At 38.0% G+C, this 18,306-nt stretch overlaps 1 protein-coding gene across 8 annotated transcripts in view; it reads right to left on the reverse strand.

Moving 5' to 3' along the window:
* YAP1 (Yes1 associated transcriptional regulator) overlaps positions 1-18,306 on the reverse strand; it is a 134,419-nt gene that overhangs the window by 45,335 nt on the left and 70,778 nt on the right. The window lies entirely within an intron of this gene.

The following is an 18,306-nucleotide window of genomic DNA, read 5'->3' on the forward strand; positions in this document are numbered from 1 at the left end:
AGTAAGGCTCCTATACCAATATCTAGGCACCTACAGATGGGATTTTCAAAATCATCTTAGTGATTTAGTAATACAAATCCCTGAGACTTCAAACTGATGGAGAAATATAGGTTGGTTAAAGTGTTTCAGTTTTCTTGAGTTGTGTACGTTCAATATATTGTTGGAAGATGGTGTTGGCTGCAAATATAGCATGGGGTATTTGCTTATCAGTTTTGTTGTTTGTGGTCTTTCTCACAGTAAGACTGTTAATAAGACTATAGACTTGTCTCTTTCCAGCACAGATGACCATTTATAATTGTGATACTTAGTAAAAACAAAAAAACAAAAAACCCTCTGTAAAATCTGAAATTCTATTAACAGCATGAAACTAATTGAAGAAAACAAGTACAAATCATCTACATAACCAATTTAACTCTAATATGGGAAGAACAAGAAATAAACAAAATTTAAGTTTTAAAAATTAAATAAAGATTATACTTATTAAAATTATGTTGTTTTTTTTATCCACCATGATTGTAGCTAATATAAATAAAGGAAGCAAACCTCTAAATGCAAAGAATGACTTTAAAAATACATTATTTTTAATTTTCAGGAGAAAAATCAGAATTTACTGCTTTCTAATTCTGTTTTTTCAAACAGGATATTTAACGCTAGGAGCAGAGTGAATTGATTAAAATCACCAAATGGAAAGCTGCCTCAGTTTAAATCATCAATTTTAATCAATTTGTCTTTTGTACTTCAATTATTTTCTAAAGAAAGTTGCATTTTTCTCACTGATTCGTATAACCATAAAAGATCTTGATTTACAGCTAAATAGAACCTTTGCACAGGACTGGGTAAGTCTTTTTGCTATCTAGGTGGATACATGATAACTAGATACATTTATTTAAGAAACTATATAGCTTAATATTTTAAGATTCTTATTAATAAATAGTTTTTAAAACATTAGACATATATTGCTTATTTACTAGACTATTAACATTTGCTCATGACTTATGGCTAGCTGTATTAGTAGGGTAACTGGAATTTTAATTAAACCCACTGAACAGCATATAAAATTTATTTTTATTAAATACAACATTAAATGTTTTGATGAGAAGTTTATGCATCCATAATATTTATATTTACAACTAAATGATTTATTAAGCAGAGGGATTAACTGTATTCAGTGAATTAAGCTGATTATTTCAGGTCAGCCTGGGAAAATCTTCAAATATGCCTAAATGAAAGTGACTGAAGTTTAAATTCCTAGTCTCTCCTAAATCTCTTGAAAATGAGACAGACTTTCAAGTTATTTAGGCTGACCTTCTGTGTTATATTTATAAAGCTTGACCTCAAACAGTAGATGTTTTTCTCCTGATTCTTTCTTTATACAGAAAGCTCAACATTTTTGATAGAGTCTCATGGATTCAGCATATTTATTTTTTATTTAAATATTTTAAGAGATTATAAATCTATGCCTTAACATATTTTGTATTTAATTCAGATTTCATTTTAAACAGATTATTAAAAATAAAAAATTACAATTTAAACAAAATAAAAAATCCCATTAAACTAAAAAACTCCACTTTTTTAAATTTAAAAAAAAAAAAAAGATTTTTATCAACCCTGACTCTTAGTTAAAGACACTACTTCAAGCAAAATTAAAAGGAAAATTAACATGTTTTTATAATCTTTAAAACTTTTAATTCTGTTTATTTACATATTTAAAGTATCACCCTGGGGCAAGCTTTTGTGTTTGCTATAAACATTCAAATAAGAAACAGTGAGTGCTCTTCACAATTTGGAAGTTAAAAGGCTGGTGGATAGAAGCTCTGACTAAGCAAGGAAAGTGCTGAAATCTGCACAGTAAAAGCTACCTAAATAAGCTTTATCAGTATGATCTCATGTAAGCATATTTGTTTTTGTGCACCTTGATTGCCACTTACATACTCAAATGGCCTTATTTTAAATGGCTTTAATTCAAAGGCAAATAGCGTCATTTATGTATTAGAGGTAGGATTTATCAGTTCCCTGGTGTATCCTGTTTCTTACCTTTCTTGGGTATGGAACGCATTTAAATATGGAACTCTGCACCCATACATGACAGGCAGCAAAGACCTCACAGGCAGACAAGGAACAAACATGGCTTTGTTTCTAGGGGAAGAGAGGAGGATTTGGGGGATGGGGAACTTAGTATCTTTTTTTTTTTAAACAGGAAACTAGAGACAATATAAAGTTTTTTTTTTGTATGATGTACTCATAGCTATAACATGGTTTACCTCCATGATCTGTTGACTACAGTCAGTTCTAACATATATCACACATATTTTGGAATGGTTTGTGTGTGCTGTTTAAATATAAGGCATTAACTGTTCTATCCGCTCTCACTAGCAAATAGCATATACTGTAGTAGATAACAAATACTTGACAGTTATGGAAAGATTTAGACCACACTTCACGTATTTTACGAGAAAAACGGGATAAACACTTATTGCTCACTGGCTTTTCAAAGAGCAAGACAGAGAATTGGTACAATTCACAGACATAAGGGGCCAGTTCTCTGCTGGTGTAATCTGGCATAGGACTGCTGCCAATTTACACCCACAGGGATTCCTCGTGTAGATTTGTGTTTAAGGACCTTTCTAGGTAATCTATAAAGACAATAGGGAAATGGAAGTCAAATATTCATCTTTGTATTAATCACTTCACCCTTCAAAAGTCAAGCCACTTGTACTCTCCAAATATATTATTTGAAAGAAACACCATCAGTTTAAAAAAAGGTCACACTATGGTCTAAAATTTAAACAATGTTACTTGTAACTATAAGATCATTGCCACTGAAGAAAAAAAAATATACTTCTCTATTTTCTCAGTTTATTTAGTGCATTTGACAGCATTCTATGTGTGTATTTATTTATTTATTTTTTTTAACTATATTTAGTGTCTTTTTCACATAGCTACAAGGATGATTTTTTTCTTAATAGGAAAATGTGATAGTAAAGACAAAAGTTATCACAAGGATTTGGGACAAAGTAGCACTGTATCAGAACTCTTTAAATACATATTTCAAGTGTGCCTTTTTTTACAAAAGTCTGGTACAGCAGTTTATTTATGAAAGATAAAAGTCATCCTTCTGGATCCCTTTACTGCATATTTTCACACGATTATAAAAAAGTAAGGCTATAAGAGACTTCCAGAGGTCATCTAGTTCATCCCAGAGCTGAGGCAGGATCAGTTATACCTAGACCACCCCTGATAAATATTTGTCTTTAACCTGTTCTTTAAAACCTTCAGTGATGGGGATTCCACAACCTCCCTTGGTAACTTTTCCAATACTTCACTATCATAGACTCATAGGCTTTAAGGTTAGAAGGGACCATCGAGATCATCTAGTCTGACCTTCTGCACATTGCAGGCCACAACAGACCTCTAACTTCTGGCTGAGTTACTGAAGTCCTCAAATCATGGTTTAAAAACTTCAAGTTACAGAGAATTCACCATTTACACTAGTTTAAACCTGCAAGTGACCCGTGCCCCAGACTGCAGGGGAAGGCGAATGTCTCTCCCCTCCCCTCCACTCCTCCCCCTCCAGGATCTCTGCCAATCTGACCCAGGGTAAAATTCCTTCCTGACCCCAAATATGGCCATCAGTTAGACCCTGAGCATGTGGGCAAGACCCACCAGGTAGATCCTTGGGAAAGAATTCTCTGCAGTAACTCAGAGTTCTCCCCATCTAGTGTCCCGTCTACAGCTGTTGGCAGTTTTGCTGGCAGTTGGGCCACATGCTATTGCAGGCAATCCCCAACATAGAATCATAGAATATTAGAATTGGAAGGGACCTCAGGAGGTCATCTAGTCCAACCCCCTGCTCAAAGCAGGATTAACCTCAGCTATATCGTCCCAGCCAGGGCTTTGTCAAGCTGCACCTTAAAAACCTCTAAAGATGGAGATTCCACCACCTCTCTAGTTAACCTATTCCAGTGCTTCACCACCCTCCTGGTGAAAATTTTTTTCCTAATGTCCAACCTAGACCTCCCCCCTGCATCTTGAGACCGTTGCTCCTTGTTCTGTCATCTGCCACCTCCGAGAAGAGCCTAGCCCCATCCTCCCTGGAACCCCCTTTCAGGTTGTTAAAGGCCGCTATCAAATCCCCCCTCATTCTTCTCTTTTGCAGACTAAACAAGCTCAGTTCCCTCAGCCTCTCCTCATAAGTCCTGTGCTCCAGCCCCCTAATCATTTTTGTTGCCCTCCGCTGGACTTTCTCCAACTTGTCTACATCCTTTTTGTAATGGGGGGCTCAAAACTGGACACAATATTCTAAATGCGGCCTCACCAATGCCGAATAGAGGAGAATAATCACTTCCTGTGACCTGCTGGCAATGCCCTTCCTAATGCAGCCCAATATGCTATTAGCCTTCTTGACAACCAGGGCACACTGCTGACTCATATCCAGCTTTTTATCCACTGTTACCCCCAGGTCCTTTTCTGCAGAGTAAAGTCATCAAGCTTAGTCTTGAAGCCAGTTAGATTTTTTGCCCCCTTGCTCCCGTTGGAAGGCTGTTCCAGAACTTCACTCCTCTGATAGTTAGAAACTTTCATCTGATTTCAAGCCTAAACTTGTTGATAGCCAGTTTATATCCATTTGTTCTTATGTCCGCACTGGCACTTAACTTAAATATCTTCTCTCCCTCCCTGGTATTTATCCCTCTGATGTATTTATAGAGAGCAATCGTATCTCCCCATAGCCTTCTTTTGGTTAGGCTAAACAAGCCAAGCTCTTTCAGTCTCCTCTCATAAGGCAGGTTTTCCATTCCTAGGATCATCCTATCAGCCCTTCTCTGCACCTGTTCCAGTTTGAATTCATCTTTCTTAAACATAGGACACCAGAACTGCACACAGTATTCCAGATGAGGTCTCACCAGTGCCGCGTATAACAGTGCTATCTCTTCCCAGTCTCTTCTGGAAATATCTCGCCTGATGCACACTACGATTTTATTTCCTTCTTTCATGGCCATATCACATTAATGGCTCAGAGTCAACTTGTGATCAACTGGTACACCCAGGTCTTTCTCCTCCTCTGTTGCTTCCAATGGATAAGACCGTAGCAAAAATTCTTGTTGTTAGTCCCTAAATGCATGATCTTGCACTTTGCAGTATTAAATTTCATCCCGTTTCTATTACTCCAGTTTACAAGGTCATCCATATCTTCCTGTAGGATATTTTGGTCCTCCTCCATGAGTGCCATCCACAAATTTTATTAGCACTTTTTGTGCTGAAGTCAGTAAAAAAAAATTGTCAAATAAGATTGGTCCCAAAACCGATTGCTGAAGAACTCCACTAGTAACTTCCCCCCAGCTTGACAGTTCACCTTTCAGTATGACCCATTGTATTCTCCCCTTTAACCAGTTCCTTAGCCTTTCAATTCTCATATTAATTCCCATCATCTCTAATTTAAATAATCATTTCCCATGTGGAACTGTATCACATGCCTTACTGAAATCCAAGTAGATTAGATCTACTTCATTTCTTTTGTCTAAAAAAATCAGTTATCTTCTCAAAGAAGGAGATCAGGTTGGTCTGGCATGATCTATCTTCTGTAAAACCATGTTGTATTTCATCCCAATTACTGTTCAACTCTACGTCCTTAACTATTTTCTCTTTCAAAATCTGTTCCAAGACCTTGCATACAATTGAGGTCAGACTAACAGGCCTGTAGTTTCCTGGATCAATTTCCCCCACTTCTTAAGAACAGGAACTATATTAGCAATTCTCCAGTCAGAAGGTATGACCCCTGAGTTTACAGATTCATTAAAAATCCTTGCTATTGGACTTGCAATTTCATGTGTCAGTTCCTTTAATATTCTCGGATGGAGATTATTTGGGCCCCCTGATTTAGTTCCATTAAGCTGTTTGAGTTTGACTTCTACATCGGATGTGGTAATTTCTACCTCCGTATCTTTGCCATTAGGGGTAGTGGCAGAGTGGCTAAACTCTTCATTTGCCTCATTAAAAACTGAGACAAGTATTTATTTAGGTGTTGGGCCATGCCTAGATAATTTTTAGTTGCCACCCCATCCTCAGTGCCTAGTGCTCCCCACTATTAATTCTCTTTGTAAAGTCCAACTCTGCTTGGCTACTGGCATTTCTCACTTTATCCCAACACTTCCTGACCCCCTAAGAGGCAACTTTCCTTGCTGATCCCCCCCATCTTCCATTCTTTGCTCACCTATTTGAGATGCTTGCTCATCCAACTTGGTCTGCAACTCTTACCTATGAATTTTTTCCCCCTTGCTTGGGATGCAGACTTCAGATAGCTTCTGCAACTTTGACAAAGTAATTCCATGCCTCATCCACATTCAGATACTTGAGTTCTTCAGTCCATTCAACTTCCCAAACTAATTACCTTCATTTTTTAAAGTTTAAATCAAGGACTCTTGTTGCAAGGACCCTTATTATTGGAAAGTTTTTCCTGATATCTAAGCTAAATCTCTCTTCCTGAAGGCTGATTACATCTTGTCCTATCTTCAGTGGACACAGAGTACAATTGATCAGCCCTCTTTATAACAGCCCTTAACACATCTGAAGACTTATCACATTCTCCCTCAGTTTCTTTTCTCAAGAAAAAACATACCCAGTGTTTTTTAAGCTTTCCTCATAGTTCAGGTTCTCTAAACGTTGCTCTCCTCTGAACTCTTTCCAATTTGTCCATATCTTTTCTAAAGCATTGAGCCTAGAACTGGACATTGAACGTCAGGTGAGGCCTCACCCATGCCAAGTACAGCAGAACAGAGTTACCTTCCATTTCTTGTACATGACACTTCTGTTAACACACCCCAGAATATTAGCCTTTTTCACAACTGCACCACACTGTTGACTGATATTCAATTTCTAACCCACTATTAACCTCAGATCCTTTTCTGCAGTACTGCACTACCTCCAGTCTATTATTCCCCATTTTGTATTTATGCATTTGATTTTTCCTTCTGAAACACAGTACTTTGTACTTGTCTTGTTTGTTCTTATCTTTCAAGGAAACAAAATGGTTTATGAAAAACACTATTATGAACACTAAGTTAAAATGAGCATAATAAAATGTTTTCACTGTTAGCAGCTCTGTTTTGCAGATGAATTTGAACAACATGGAATTTGGGGGAAAAACTGGATGAAGACTGATGATTAAACCAATTTCTAATTACATTCTGTCTCACAGTAGGCAATTTTAGAAGATAAGTGACCAGTGGACACATTCCTGTATTGAATACTTGGTTAAAATTAAGTTTTTCCTACTACGTCTCATTCTTTTAATAACTTGTCCATAACCATGACTTGCATACATTACATCTGTCATTCTGTGAGATTTGGTTTCTTTTGGTTCTTCTGTTACTAGGGCAATTGATATTTTGAGAATATGAAATGAATGTAGGCTAGTTTTTGAAATCTTAGTTTTCATTAAACAAGGCTTCCATTGTTTGCAAACATGAATTAAGAACTGGCCCTTTTCTACCCTAAAACATAGCAGTATAACAGGATTTGTGGTCAACTTCCATGATTTCACAGTATCAATGACTGCCCTATTATCCCTAATTAATTTATGACTAAAACTAGGAAAAAATGATGTTGCAATTGTTTACAGACTTCTAGGTTTGTTTGCATGTGGCACTGACCAGTAATCTTGTGGACTACACTTACTCCACTACCTTCAATTTCACTCTTAAAAGATGTTGCATTTCCTTTAGCACTGGCAGGCAGAAACACTTCAAATACAAGCGAAATTATAGTTATTTGCACTTGTTGCTCAATCTGTTCCTGAATGATGTGACATTTGTGCAGTTCAAAATTAAAAAAATTTAGTTTAGCTCCTTTAGATGCCTGAGTATTATTTAAAAACTGAATTAAAAAAAAATAAATAAAAAAAAATAAAAGGACATCTGTCCTTGTTGTAATATCTATATAACTGAAAGGACTTGACATGCCTCCAATGAATGCTGCTACTTCTTGTTAAAGGAGGGCTATTCAGTAGAAGAATGCACATGACAGACTATGAGAAAAATGACACATTAGATTGTTTTAGGCCAGGTTCTATATTAACTAGTAGAAAAGAAAAGTAAGTTTAGATGATTCAGTGGGCCTGATTTTCAGCTAATGTAAATCAGTGTAGCTCTCAGTTGAGGATCTAGCAAAATATGTCTATCATGTCATTCTAAATATTAGACAAATGTTGAATTCATACAAATACTTCTTGCAAATAAAAGTAGTAGTTATACTCATTGTCCTTTGCGCACTCACATACTACACATCAATTCCTATTTCACAAACTAGGCCAGAAGACAGCTTCCAGTTTCTTCATTTAGTTATCAAAAATAAATTGTAGTGATTACACTTCTTAAAAGATTACAACATTTTTTCTTAATATCAAGGTAGTTATTTATAAATTACTGTACATCTCTTAAACCAAGAGCCCAACAGTAATGGCTGGAGTATGCAAGAATGCAAGAAATCTGAAGCTCAAAAAAAAAGTCATTAAAAGTTTTATAATGTTTTAGGTAGCACCATATTGTAACAAACTCTCTATATGAGATTGCATTCCACAGCCTTTTTCTGAACCACAATGCTACAACTTTCTACCCTCCTCTTGTAGTTGGGGCATGAAAGTTACATACACGATGGTATTCAATACTAATAAATTCAGTGAAAGTCATGCATCCTCCATTTCCTTCCCAATCCAAGTTCACTGTTCTGTTCTAAAATGTGCAAAGCTGCAGCCTACACACATTTTGTACTGATATAAATATATCCATTGGCATGTAATTTTTTTTAAAAACCTAAATAGTTATTCTGGTACAATCCTCAATGTGGATGCAATTATCTCAGGAAAATGGTGTAACTTATTCTCGTTCACATACAGGAATAGATATCCTGATATCAAGTACTTTTATACAGCTCTCGCTACATCCACACTAAGAGCAGAGGGCTATACTAATGAAGCAACTGGGCCTGCTCTGTAGTGTCTCCTGCAGGGCCAAGTATGGTACTGGAGGCATTTCCCATTATAATCCACACTTTTTGGTTACATGCTCGAAACGGGGAGGCCAGTGCCATGGGCTCGGAGGCAGTCTCTAAACAGTTAAGTAACAAAATAATAAGCTCAGAATTTGTTTATTTAATGGCACAGACAAACAAACCAAACTCAAATGCAAGCACTTTGCTGCTGCTTCTCAGCGCTTTAACTAAGCCTTCTTAAGTGACCTGGTGTCTTCTCACTGGTCAGTGTCTCCTCCTGGCCCTTCTAGGCCTCTGGAGAACTCAGGGTATGTCTATGCTACAGCAGCACAGCTATGGTGCTGCAGCTGTGTCACTGGACTGCCATAGCATAGACACTTGGTACATCAAGGGAAGGGATTTTGCCACTGATGTATAGTTAATCCACTTCTCAGAGTCAATAGCTAAGTCAACGGAAGAATTCTTCCATTGACCTAACCACATGTACACCAGGGGTTTGGTTGACCTAACTGTGGTACTCACAGTGCAAAAATTTTCACAGCCCTGAGCAACATAGGTAGATTGATCTAATTTTTAAATGTAATCTGGGCCTAAGTCTTGTTGGTAGCCAGTTTGAATAGGTTTACCTTCCGCAGAGGTGTCATGGCGCAGAGGCATCCAGCAGGGGGCAGAAAAGGCCTGCTAGCCCAAGCCACAATTCACAGAGTTACAGTGGCGCAACTTTTGGGTGTGGAAATTGAGACACCTATCCTCTACCATTTGCCGTACTTACTCAGATATATATAAAAACTTCTCTCTTACCACATGGAAAGCTTATAAAACAATTGTCTAAACATGATACAATGGTGCAAATACCAGCATAGCCCATCTATACTGCAAAAGTGGGCCCCTTCAGACTACCAGAATTCTTGGAGCATGCCAACAAAAATAAACTTTGAAAAGAAAACCAGTAAACATTTATTTGGATTTTAAAAACATTTGACAACATTTCTAACGAGACTATAAGGAAACTAAGAAGTTGGGAGGTACAATTCTGTCAGATTGGAAACTGGTTTAAGGTTTGTATACATGAAAAAAATTAGTGCCAGTTTAACTTCAAGTGTTATTTTATACAAAAATTAGTTAAACTGGTGCAAAAGGCTGTGGGGACACTTATTTTGGCTTAAACCCAGATTTATTTTGGTTTAGTCTAACCAATTACAAATACTCAAAAAGAAGAATTATTTCAATAGCAGTTGCATTAATATTTCTATTATAAAATATTTAAGATATTTAATTTTGTCTTGCCCTCAAAGTAACAGGCAAAAATGAAAAACGAAAAAAAACCAAAAGGTTGGTGCTTACTCAGGAATACAGGCCAGGATATACATTATCGTGAGTGGATGCACCAATACTGCTGCTGGGGAATTTGCTGTAAAATTCACTAATAGGAAACAGCACATTTGTATTAATGTGTATACATCCTATATTATATAGTTAGCACAACCATCACAACTAATAGATTTAATGATCTTTTCAAATCTTTACACAGAAATAAACACACATCTTTAAAATGCACACAGAAATGAAAAGTTATTCGGTTTTTAATGAGAAAAAAAAAAGAGTATGCATTTACTATCATTAGGAGATGCGGGAAAAGAAGGTTGCTAACCAGTAACTTTGTTTCTCAGAATGTATTACCTCCTCTGCAGATCCACAAAGATGTTACTTACCCTAACATGAGTCACTGACTTACTGAAAACAACAACAGTTTTTGGGGGCATGCTCACAAATTCATTGAGAAACATAGTAATCAAATCTTCTTTTCTGCATTCAAACTATGTAATCTGGCTTTGCCTGATAGATCATGAGGCTTTGGAAAAGACATGCAGCAAAATGAAAACCTGAGACTACCTTAGTCAAAGATTTTAGATAAGTCACAATTCCGCATTGTTTTTATGAAACAATGTAAAGAAAGTTTGCCATACAGTATGCAGCGAAAAGAATCCTGACTGATGTTTTGCCTTCATCAAAAGATGGAACACCCAAAGGTTCAAAAGGGGCATCCATAAGCCCATTGAGAACCAGATATAACGTCTCATGAGCTCAAATGAGCTTTCCAAACTAGTGTTCCATCCAGTCAATCATCATATCTCTAACCCTACCCAGTATTAGCTATTTTGGAGAAAAAAATCCTGATGTAGGCATTTATGGGATAGTCCCCAGGGAAAGTTTCCTCATATCCCCCAGTAATTAGAGATTTGCTGATGCCTGAAAGCTTGAGTTTTTATATCATTCCAAAGGTTTTAAAAAATATTCACTAATTTAAATCTGGATATTCTTGTTATTCATAAATATCTAATTTAAATCCTAAGATTTCTGTCTCATTGATATCCTGTGGCAATGAGTTTCACAAGCTGGTATTTCCTTTTATCAGTCTTGAATTTGCCCCCTTCAATGTTATTAAATGTATTCTTCTTCTTTTATTAAAAGATGGGGGGAATAGAAAACCCCAATCTAATTTCTGTATTCATTCATTATTTGGTAAACTTTTATTCTGTTTTATTAATTTCCTTTCTAAAGTAAATAAAGTACCCCACTGTCTTCAATCTCTCTTCCATGCTCTTAATCATTCTTGTTCCATGCTTCTGAAACACCTCCTCTCCAATCTTTCTTGTCAGAGGGTGACCAGAACTGAATACAGTATTCCAAGTGAGGGAATACAGCTGAGTTATTTAATGGTATAATGGTTTTCTATAGTATTCTCCATCCCATTCCTTTTATTTCTTTATAATGTACCCTACTCCTGCCAGCAGCGGCACTGTGTGTGTTGCACAGTGAGAGGCGCTGCTACTCATCGACACACTCACTCTGCAGCAAGATGGCGATGACTAGCAGGAGTGGGGCACACACTACCACCACACCAAGTCCCAAGCCCACAGGCAGGAGAAGATCCTCAGAGGCAACCAACCCGACCTGAGAGGGTCAGGTTGTTTTCTGACTCAAGCCTAACATGTCCCATAGAGTTGGGGTCAGGTTGTAGGGCTTTATTCTGGATGCCAACACAGACTCTCACATGAAACTGTCAAGTGAAAACCAACTACTGTGAGGCAACAACAGTGTCCAAGAGAAACTTTAAGAAGAATCCTTATCAGGGAGGGTAGAATAGTTAAACTCAATACCATAAAGCAAATGGAAGCAGCAGCAAATAACAGAGAGGAATGGAAGAGACTGGTTTCTGCCCTGGATGCCAACACTGATTTGAGGGAGGGGGTGTATGAGTAGTTAAAATGATTCCTTCCAATGTACATTTCTCTGCTTTTGTCAACAATGAATTTCATCTGACACCTTGAAGTGTACTAACCAACTCTTGAAAATGTAGAGGGGAAGGGAAGTTCAAAGAAACTTTAGTTTTCCTGAAGTACTTGTTCTGTTTTCATATCATACATTGAAAATCAAAACACAGGGTTCATTATTTCTTTGGGGGGAAAAAAGTACCAGAAGCAAAATCCTTCACTCTAATAAGGGCTGACCCTATTATACAGCTCTCACCCCAAAGAGTGAGTGGACCTCATTCAGAAGGATCCGTGAAAAAGTGGCATATTGGAGTTTTGGCTTTGACAAACTTTAGTAACCACTGGTCCAACATGATTGATTACCGCACTTCGAAAAACTGGAGGCAAACAGTCTGCAAAAGGCAAAACAAAGACAATTGGACAGAACACAAAGCTTGTCTGAGGTCCACAAGCAAACTTTTAAAGATGTATCTTAGAAGGAACTGATGTAGATAATCCTAAAACCAAAGATTAAAATCTTAGTTTATAACTTACCTGATTGCCCTGAAAAAGATCCAGGATACCTTCTTAGATAGACCAAGAAGCTAATGGATGATTTCTGATGGTTTTTCATTTTTCCAAATTCAACACTTGTCTTCCACATGAAAAAAGGAAAGCATCTTTGCCTGTACTTTAGAAGACAGTCCTGACATCTGCAGCCAAAAACATCTCCAAATTGTTGTCACTGCCAGAGACCAAGTTTCAAAGTAAAAAATATTACGAGGTTCATAAAGAAGAATACCATTCCACCACTTAATCTTCCTTGATGGTAGACAAAAACTCAAGTATCTTCCCTTCCAGGGATCCATTTGGCTCATGCAGAAAAGACATAAAGTGGACTAACAGTTGGCTGGCCTTAAAATTAAAGAAGTCCAGAAATATGCTTTCTTCACCAATTGATCCAAGTTCTTAGATTCCCTGCACACAGGAGCACAAAAAGAACTCTGACAGGCCTAGATCCTTCTGAAGCCACAAATTGTGACGGAGACCAGGGATGGATGCTTAAAAAGTATTTAAAGCACTCCTTAAGTATCCGGTAGAAAAGATGTTTCATGGAAACGAGTAGCACTGCAGCTGGATGACTCCATAGCTCCTTTATTGGTTTTACAAGCCCTAAATGTATAGGGAAAGTAGTTCTGCCCCACTCAGTCAACTCCAACACGCCCTCCACCTAGACAAGATGAATATCAGGAAACCGAACCATGCTAACCTCCCAGATGCTAAAATTTTCTCCTTTCTCCCAGAGGGGAATCATCCAAGGACAATGGTGAGGACTAGGGCTTGGTCTACACTTACCTCAGTGATTCGGTGGCAGTCGACCGGAGTTACACAAAGTACGCAAAGAACTTGTGTAACTCCTGTCGACTTCTGTGCTTCTCTTCTGCGGGCCATCTTCACTGCACTGCGCCGACAGGAACCGCGTTCCCGTCGATGCAGCGCTACACTACTTGAGGAGGTGGTTTTAGTACATCAACTTCTGGATCGACTGAGCGGGTCTTCACTGACCGCGCAGTTGATCCAGATAAGTCGATCAGACGACGGCGACTTTGCCACCGTCAGTGTAGACATAGCCTGAGAAACAGATTCTTCTGTTAAATTAACCCTCTAGTAATGCAGAATCTGGGGATTTTTCACAGTCAGAGAGTAAAAGCTCCTCTGTGGTCTAGAACACTTTGAAAAAGGGACTTATACCTATGGTCAGCCTGATCCTGTATCCCTTTTGCTGAAATAGCCTCTGGAAAAAGAACCTGAAACAAGAGCAGCTGGAGCCCAAATCTCCAAAATTCTAGGCAAAAACTATGACTCACTAGCAGCAGACAGACAGGTTGGTTGGCCAGATCTAGGAGTATCATTATCAGAAGATCCATACACTGCAGATACAGCCATACTCTTCTCATAAACTCCTCTCATCTTCCTCAAAATAGAGGGTTTAGAACTCAAATCCAAGGTATCAACTATTCTGGGAAAAAAATGTTTCTGCAGGAGACACAAACGGAGAGTTCATGACTGAGGGCTGATCCTACAAGTCCCCACTGTGCATATGTAGAGGCCCCAAAGGAGGCTATATGCAGAGAATCTGTTCCAAATGCCCTACTAGTGCAAAGAATCCTACCGTTCCAGGTCTGAGGAAGGCCTAACTCCTTCGGTCCCACAATCTGAAATGACTGTCTGTTGTGGGGAATGACAAGATCCTTCCCTCATATCTGGCACCATCCTAAATGTAAATGATTGACATTTGACCTTACTCAAATCCTCACAATGCTTATGACTGTTCAGAAGCTGTGGACACGGGCTCTGAGGACTAAGATCCAAGCCCAGACAACAGCATTTTGTCATAGTGATGGATCTGAAGACCTCAAATCCAACATTTAAAAGACCTCAGACCAATCTCAGATACTCCAGTGTCATATCCCAGGTTCTTCCCTTGGATTTGGAGCCTTTAGATTTCAGAACTGATCCACTCAAACCCAGGGTATTATTTCAAGGTAATTTCTCTTCAATGCACTCGCCTTTGCAGATTGTTCTCAATCTGTCCTTTTTTCCAGGCTGTCATGAAGCATGAACACAGTACACGTTTCAAAGCCACAGAATGAATACCACTTGCCCAAACACTTTGGACAGTAGGCCTGTTTGTCTAAGATGGTTTCTTCAAGGCTATCCTCTACTCCCATTCAGCTGTGCCAGGAACCAAGTCCCAAGGCAACTTGGACAAAATCCCTATGAACTCATGAACAAAAGTAGTAACTGAAAGCAACAACCACCACCACACCTTATTTAATCATTAACAAAACTTCAAACTGATGAGGACAAAGAAGAGCAGGGAAATGGGAAACAAGCCCCTTCTCACACCATAGGAGCTAGAACTAGGGGTCTGGGAGAGGGGTGCAACTGCACCACCTAGCTTCAAGTGATTTCCATTATATACAGGGTTTACTGGTTGGTTCAATGGCTCTCAGCACCCTGACTATAAAAATTGTTCCAGCACCCCTGGATCACACTGGCTGGTAGAAGAGAGGAATTCAGCAACAACTAGGGTCTTTCATGCTTTCTGTTCCACAACGTTGAAACTGAGGGGCATGCCTGAACATTCTATCTAATGGCTCCGCAGCCATGTAGTGAGTGAGCTCATGTAGCAAGGGAGCTACAAAGGCAACATCAAGAAAGTGAACTGAATGTTACTTTACTATTATTACTTTAAAAAAAATCAGTGATGGCAATAGAAAATTGTCATTACAGTGAAATTTCCCCTTATATTTAGGGATCTGAAGAAGAATTCATATAGAGTCGCTTGTTTCAAGTGTGAATAATTAACCATCAATGGAAACCAAGCCCTTAGTTGAAAGAATTGGGCTACAAAAGGGCCTGGTAGTCCTCAGAAATAAACAGGATTTTTAACTAATCACTGAAAGGTAAGCTTTTAAGTCACTCATATTTTATCAATCAAATCAGCCCACACTTACTGAAGATCTGCACATGACAGTAAAATAAACATCAGACACAGTAAATTTAACTCTGTCAACAAAATTATGACCCGAAGAAGAGCTCTGTGTAAGCTCAAAAGCTTGTCTCTCTCGCCAGTTGAAGTTGATCCAATAAAAGGTATTACCTCACCCACCTTGTCTCTCTAACAAAACTACAGTATGTACACTGCTGGAGTGGCCAGAGGAGTTCATATCGGAAAAGGGAACAAGAATAAGATTTTATACTTTCTTGGCACAGATGATAAAAACATAAACTACAATAGAATGTGTAGAACTTCACATTTCGAGGAAAACTCCTCCAAGCTCAACAGCAGCAAGCAGCCTGTCTCTATTTGCAGTCACTCTAGATCAGAGGAGCTCACATTTTTTTTTCTTCTTCTCTTTTCCTGCCCCCTTCAGTTACACTTGAGCTCTTTGACTGAAAAGGTCTGGAACAGATTAAAAATCCAACCACAAAATAAAAAGCCTTGGCACGTACTCAATCCTGTCTGGGATACGCATACACAGTGGGCCCAAAAAGGGAAACTATGCAGTAAGAAACCCTTATGCAATCTTTTGGACATTTCTACCCTCTTTCAATTTAACTGCCATAGCCTTAACGTTTTATGGACCTTCAGTACACTCAAGACAAGTAGTTCCACCTTTCTACTGAGGCAATACTATTTATGGGAGTTGAAATTAGTTCTTAGACATTAGATGCATCTTACTTAAAAACATTTTTTCTCTTAGTTCTAGCTGGCCTACCCAAGCTCTTATAATTCAAAACTGTGAAGCAATACATGGAAGAAGAGCCAAATACATTTCCAGGGTGATTACTTAGATCAACAAAGTGGGCATCCCTCCTTTCATTGTAAAAGGCAACACTATTTTTCTAAATGACTTTACTTCCTGTTTCAACCACAGAGCCTTATTCAGGTATTAAGTAGATTCTGAAGTTCAAATGACTAACACACTGCTTTTGCAACACACAAATAGGTCTGCAACTCAGAAGGCTAGTATTAAGGCCAACATGAATATCTGCCAACGATGACAGCCTCCCATATATGCCCCACCTTTGACTCAAGTTGCACAGTGGTTCAACCTGTTTACAAGCCAGCCAGCAGTTTATAAACAAATTGTGACAATTCTGTGCTTTTCATAAGAACAGATGGATGTTTATATTTAAACATTTAGGATTACAAAGTTGGGGGGGGTGGGAGCTGAAATTTCTAACAGCCATTTTAAAAAAAAAAGTGAAGTGCTGAGTTTGAGTTTTCCAGTATTGTGTTTATATGGCATTCATGGAGTTAATGACTCTCCCAAAAGGGGCTCATAGTTGTTGTTAGGTCAACCCCTGTAAAGCTTCAAAGGCTTTGTATCCCCTCAGCCTGACCTACTCAGTGATCTGCACACTGTTTTCATTTAGTTGCACTGAGTCCAAGACTAAAGCTTGAAAACCACAATGATCTGCTCTTTTTTATACCGGTTTTTCCATTGCTCTGAAAAAATACCTCACAAATCCACTCAAAGGAGCTGAAAATAGTGAATTACTTGGATAACAAATCAAGGAAAAGTTAATGTACCTATTAAAATTTGCAGACTTTTTGTAAAGTATTATGAAGCTGTCCAGGAAACAAAAACAAAACAAAACAAAACATCAAGAGTACCTTAATGTTAAATCATGATCTGAGAAAATTATTAAAATTCTGTACAGATCAGCAACCATTTTTATGATGCATCTAAACTGTATCTGTGATCTTGACAATCCATTGTACTCTGTAGCTATATTCCATTATTGATTTCAAATTGGGGTTTGCGAGCTTACATCAGGGGGTACACGAGAAAAATCCTGTAATGGCAAACGACGCATCATGTTATCCTTTACAGACTCCCCCCCTGTTTTCATAAGTATATTATGACCCTATCTCAGATGGGGATTTGCAGTAGACTACATTATTTGGACAGGGGATGTAGCCTAAAAGGTCTGAAAACCACTGCATTATTGCAATGTTTACAACATTCTCTTAGTTTATTCCTGAAAAGTAACATTACCAAAAGAAGTGAAAGATTAGCTCCTCTAATTTTCATACAAAAAAAGATTTTAATAATTCTATTTTCACTAAAATAGGAACCGACGAGTATTTTCCATGCCTCAAATAAGAGGATTAGATACAGGCAACACTATCACACATTTCTCTGAATACTGTTTAAAAACTGAAAGCTTTCTCATGATCATCACTGTGGCAAGCTGGAATTATAAGCTGGTGTGTGATTCAAATGCATTTTGACAGCGTGATTATTATTATTAGACAACGACCTCTTTAGGATATCAAACGAAGGTAAATATTTCTTTTGGAAGGATCATTTTATTTGATAAAGAATTGCAATTGCAGGGGAAGAGAGAGCCTGGATCAAATGCTTTATTCTGGTCAAGTAATTCCTGGATGCCACAAAAATTGGGAGCCCTACGAAGCAATTATTGAAGTGCTGACCCCTGGCATCAAAGATTTAGATGAAAGAGATAATATAAATTTATACTTATTTTTGAA

This window comes from Emydura macquarii, unplaced genomic scaffold (assembly GCF_026122565.2).
Source record: "Emydura macquarii macquarii isolate MOO-44397 ecotype Brisbane River unplaced genomic scaffold, CSIRO-AGI_Emac_v2 contig_318, whole genome shotgun sequence".
In the NCBI taxonomy this organism is placed as follows: Eukaryota; Metazoa; Chordata; order Testudines; family Chelidae; genus Emydura; species Emydura macquarii.